The sequence below is a fragment of the Schistocerca gregaria genome, chromosome 10 (genome assembly GCF_023897955.1).
Source record: "Schistocerca gregaria isolate iqSchGreg1 chromosome 10, iqSchGreg1.2, whole genome shotgun sequence".
In the NCBI taxonomy this organism is placed as follows: Eukaryota; Metazoa; Arthropoda; class Insecta; order Orthoptera; family Acrididae; genus Schistocerca; species Schistocerca gregaria.
Window position 1 is genome coordinate 219610299 of NC_064929.1, and position 6092 is coordinate 219616390.

A 6092-nucleotide genomic window follows, 5' to 3' on the forward strand; every position below is an offset into this window, starting at 1 on the left:
GTCTTCCTCACATTTGGCCATTGAAGATGAAATAGAGTCACATGAAGTAAAATTTGCTACCTTCATACCACTAGTCCATATCGACCTCATCTGAAGGATGGCACTGTACTTCACACAACAAGCTGTCCACATATATTAGATCAGATGAGAAAAGAAAGTTTCTTATCAATTTTTCTACTGACATATTAATGGAAGAAATTAGTATTTAACATTCAAGGAAGAAGCTAAACCAGTGTCTATCAAGCAAAAAGTTTGAGGCAGTTAAGTCTATTATTCAAAATTATGCAGTGTAGTCGAAAAATTCACTTGTCTGTCTTCATAGCATTATTTCAGTGAGATGAATGGCTGGCATCATTGTATCTAACCTGTTGCTACGTGTTATTACGTTATTATTGGGAATGGTAATACTTAATGCTTATGAAATTAACGTGAGATGATTAGCGTCGCCACCGACTCTAACCATACAACTAATCAAAGGTTTGGTCGAGTCGGAAAATAAATTAATTTGATCACAGACCAAAAACTCACAAAAATGCATACATTGCGATGTTGCTCATAGGGGATTTAATGTAATTAGTAGTATTCCCCGTGCACTGTCAAGACAATCAAACATTTAAAATAAAATAGCACATGCAAGAACACTGTGCAGAAGATTAGCTCCCAGCAACATACCTAAAAATAAGACTTAATATAAGGCATTTGTCTTAAAATAAAGGGAAACTAATCACTGGACCTGTGCGTAAGGAAACACGTTGGATGTGCTAACAGGAAAGCTATGAGGTAAGTGGCTTAGGTGCAAAAACGTAACCTCAGAATACAAGAGGAAATTGTGGATAAAATCATTTATCTGTAAGGCATGGATGTGAAGCATGTACACAATTCCTGATAACATTGAAGAAGAGGGTCGATACGTTCACCGCTATAATCTACACCTGAAATCATTGGTGTGAATCATTCATACAACTGTTGTTGCCTGATAACTGATGGCAATAACTCATGAAACGGTACACGTTTCGCAGTACACCCACGTGCTCACGTGGTTTGTGAAGACACGATTTCAAGGTATAGTGCCCAAATTGCAACTATCACATCACACAGTCATGAACAGTTAACATTATTTAAGACAAACATGCGATCGGACAGCTAGTGATGCCGGTAGCCCAACAACTATAATGTTCTACACGTGGTTGGCTCCCCATGAACGAAAGACACATAAAGCAAGGAAAATTTACGAGAAGGCAAAGCTATAAATATTTAGAAAGGTGAAAGCTTATTCAGGCACAGCTGAAGGCAAACAGACATTCTTACAGAAGCGAGTGCTCACTTCTTATCGACACCTTTGTATGGCGCTCTTCCAGTGGATCCAAGTCTGCTATAGAAATTTACTAAAAGGAAAATCTGCCCAAGCTTTGCATTCCTTGGTGCGACAAGGCAAAGCGATCTTTCAGAGCTGAAAAGCGAGACCAGACGCTAACAGACTGAACGCGTGGCGCGTTGTTACTTGGCGAGGGGAGAGCTAACTCATCCTTCTTCGACTGGAGCACAGGTGTGGACTGCCTCCCTTTTTCCTCTCCAGCCTCTTCCACACTCCGTGTGGACTGGAAAGCCCAAAGATGCCATTTACGCCACCAACCTAACGCAGGTGGATTTCTCACAAGCAGCGCAAACCTCTTTGGCTACCTGACCACTATACGAGTTGGCTATTCTGTACACTCCTGCTGCTGAATCTGTGTGACTGTTGCAGACTTTCTGCAGCAGACTACGCCACCGTCTAGCAACGTGACACACAACGACATTCATTCAATCACACCACTATGAGTTATGAGAAAAGATATACAAGGAAAGAAAGAGAAATACTAGTGAAAATGGGCTTCCGGACTAATGAAAGGTGGCTACAGGACCGTTTCAACATTCCCCACAAAAATTTTCTAGTAGAGGTTTTGCAGTTGGGCAGAGATAGTAATTTACAACGAGTTATGGAGACAATGTATCACTGGTTCAGATACCTTTAATGAATTATGTTTTCCCAGCGAACATGGCAGTCTTATGTAAATGCAATTGTGAACCAACATACAGAATCAGTATCAGTTAATAAAGTGTCGTTCCACAAGGCTTTGATTCTACAGTGCTACAGATAATCTGTGCTGCCAAGGAGTTATGAGGTGAATTAGCCCACAGTTGCTGGTCGTGTCCACAACAGCAGCAGATGCACCGTGTGCAGTGGCTGTGCCAGATGGACCCGGGCCCCACACCCGCCTATGCCCCACTGCTGGCTGCACCTTGTCCAGACACAGTGATGGTCCTCTGCATCTGGCAAACGTCCGCCCACTACTGTCACACAGGGCCTGCACTAGTGTTTCTGCCCCATCGAGAAATGCTCTCATTGGTCATCCTTCACGCTACTTTTTACATTAATTAATTTTAATCTTTACATGGTTCAGAATAGTAATTTTTAACCTTTAAATGGTTCAGAATACTAAAAAAATTAGTTGTTATTTCCTTTGCCTGAAATAAAATATTAGTATCTGATTTAGTAACAAATGTAGTAGTGTAAGATTTTTGGAATGTTTTTTACTTGTCTTTGTTGTTATGAATCTGACTCAGGTGTGCAGTACATCCTTGACCTGAGTTATGATAAAACCTCAAAAGTCAAGGTTGTTAACCCAATTTATTATGAAAAACCACAAAATAAATTTTTGGACCTAAGGGAGATCAAAATATCTCTCATTGTATAATAAAGAAAGTTAGTGTCACACTATATGAGCGGGTACAGTACTTTTTACCTTCTCTGCGCATTAAATAATTGATCATTGGGTTTGGCAGCTGGGTACGAAAGATGCACTATCATAGTGAGAACGACAGCTTAGGTGTGCAGGAGAGCCGCCAAACCATGGCAATATTTAAGGCATTTAGAAATCTAAGTAAAGCCTGAGTATAACAAAGTTTTATTAGAACTACCAAATGAACAGAATTCACACAAAAATTGACAGTAATGTTTCGTAAAATGCAATGTGAAATAATAGAAAATAACTTTAACACTGTGCGGGGGGGGGGGGGGGGGGGGAGTTCCAAGTTATGTGGAAGACAGTGTGGAGAAAACACAACAAGATTTCCTCATATGAGCAGTTAATGACAAAACAAAAATGTTGCGAGCCACTCAGAATACGTAATGCTCTATTGCAACTGCGATAATTTTGTCCAAAATCAGCTAGCACGTGCCAATCAGCACCAGAAGGTGGCCAGAAGAAGAAAGCCTCCCTCATCTTAGTTCACAAAGCTCAGTTAACAACTTTCAAGAAAACTCCACACACTGCTGTTGCCACCAAAGTGATGAGAGAAAATATTCATTTCACATAAAAACAGGGGGACTCAGCAGAAACCTCCGACTATATGCATACAAAACGCACATTAGGTTTGTATTGGGATGGAGTGGTTTTCTACCGATTGGTCAGCATCTTAGTGCAAAACACAGTTGCGGGGGCAACTCATTTGATTCGATATACCAAGATTCTGGAGTGAAAGCAGGCGATTCTCTCTCTCATCGGCTGGACAGAACCACAGCAGTATACACAAAAGGCAAAATACGATGCCCACTTATTCTGCAGGGGCAGCAGCGGCGGCTAGGCAGTCCTTGCACCAGCGAGGACACACGCCGACTCTACCAACAAAAGCACGGAACGGGCGTCGGCTCCACTTCAGCAGCCCAGGGGCCCTCAGCCCTGTAACGAGAGCCACTGGCTGCCTTCTGGCGACAAGCAGGAACTTGAGATCGGACTAGTATGCCACCCCTCCTACAAGATACACGCAAAACCTTCCTCCAGAGCAAATGTGGCCAATACTCTTCAATGAGACCACTAACTGGTTGCAGAAAAATGAATCAGTACCCATAGCGATGTGTGACAGTTTGCTTAATAATTGAAAAGGTTTCTGTTTGAATTTGCTTCTCAGATGAATGTAGTTTGTGATCATCACATGCATTCCCGAAAAAATGCGTGTGTAGTTATTGTTTATCGAAGAGTGGCTTGGATACCCATTGTTTCTAAGTAGTCACACAGCCACAGTTAACTGGCTCTTTTTAAACGTGTCCGTACTGGTGTTTTACGCTTGAATTTCTCTAGTTATTCTGATGTGTTCTGTCTCAATTTTATGTATATCCTTGCATGAATATCCTGATGTCAATGTTGTATTGTAAGTGCTTGTTTGCTGATGGAGCTTGGTTTTAAAATTAATTGTTATGTTTTTAACAGATTTTACCACCATCGTCCCTGCTTATTTCATTTAAGGGTACTGGGGACTTCACCATTTAATGTCGTAAGGTGGTAACCAAAGGCACACCACATCTTGTTCTGCTGTGCAAAGAAGCTCTAAGGCATGCATCGTTCTACCCTTGCCCAGTATTATGCCATGTGTAACAGCTTCTGTGGATGAAATATAGATTTTGGACCATAGTTAAAGTACAAAACATTTTAAATGAATTAACAGAGCCGCAGTTATTAGCTGACCCTCAACATAAACAAATACTGCATATTGTGAAAACGTGAACACAAATATCCATTACTGTATGGTTACATGACTGCAGAATAATTAGTGGAAGCAGTTACATCCATATGAAACATACATAGAGCAATTTGAAGTGGAGTGAGCAATTATAGGAAAGGCAGACAGATTCATAGGAGGAATACTCAGGCTATATAGTCTGTTGACAAACGAAGTAGGCTACAAAACACTCGTTCGACCAATACTTGAATACTGTTCGTCAGTCTGCCATCTGTACCACACGACTGGTAGAGGAAATAAAGAAGACCCAAAGAAGAGCTGTGTGTTTTGTTACAGGTTCGTTTAGATAACATCACAGAGATGATCAACTACGGTGTGGTTTAGTGTTAAAATTCCGAGAGCGTACATTTCTAGAAGAGTCAAGCAATATATTGCTTCCTCCAATGTACATCTGGCAAAAAGGCCACGAATGCAAAATACAGACACAAGCAAACATGAAGGCTTACTACCCACCATTCTTCCTACAACCCATTTGGAGTCGGAAGTGAAAAGGAGGACAGTGGCAGTGGTATTCAAAGGCCCTCCACAACACACCACAAGGTGTAGGTGAGGTATAGAAATGCAATCTCAATAATAGGACAAGTTTTCCTATGAAAGAGAAATATGATAGTATCATATGATAACAGAGGATAATAGTTACTTCAGAAATGTGATACTACAAGAGAACTCTGAAGGTCAGGTGCAAAAATTCAGTAGCAAATGCTGAGGCATTGCATCACATTGCTCATGAAAGGGGTTTATGGCATGAGCTGAACAGAGGAGATGGCAGATAGGTGGGACACAACTGGAAGCATCAGGGAATCAGCAGTTTGGCGATGGAGGAAAGTGTGGATGGTTCAAGTTTTTGAAGGAGAAAAAGGCACGAATACAGCGTTCACAGGATGTAGGATGCAGTAGTTGCCTAGACATGAAAAGACCTGAACAAAACGGACCAGCACTGAGAGATTCGTCACTCCAGTCTTCAGACCAATGACTACAAACAAAGTGTACCTCGTTCTGTAAGCCTCCATACATCCGATACAGACGAAACGTGTTCTCATTGGTCCATTGCGATTCATTCGTGTTATCTATCACACGAAAGTTAGTAAGTGCTTGTATAGTAACAGTGACGTATTTCGTGGCAATGTTTCGGCATACTCGATGTATTTGTCTTCAGGAAGAGGCAGAGCTGTCAAAGCCGGAGTTGCGACATCGAGGAGCCAGGCGGGTGGAGGCGGAGGCCGAGGCGTTGGCGAAAGCGGAGGAGGAAGGGCTGCAGGAGGGCGGCCTCTAGGCCCCCCACCGCGCCCACCACACACAGGTAAGCTCCAAACCCGGCAGGGCACCTGGCTCACTGTTTCGATTATGTTGACCAGTCAGCAGACGTCAAATGGTTTAGCGACTACAGCCCACAAATACCAGCCTGAAATGTATCTCACTGTAAATTTAAGAACATACCAATGCGTCACGAGAACTCAAAAACCTGCAGCGAAAGATTCGTACGGCTGCTGCAGCAACCTACGAGCGACCTCTGACCTGCCTTTTTCAAAGCACTG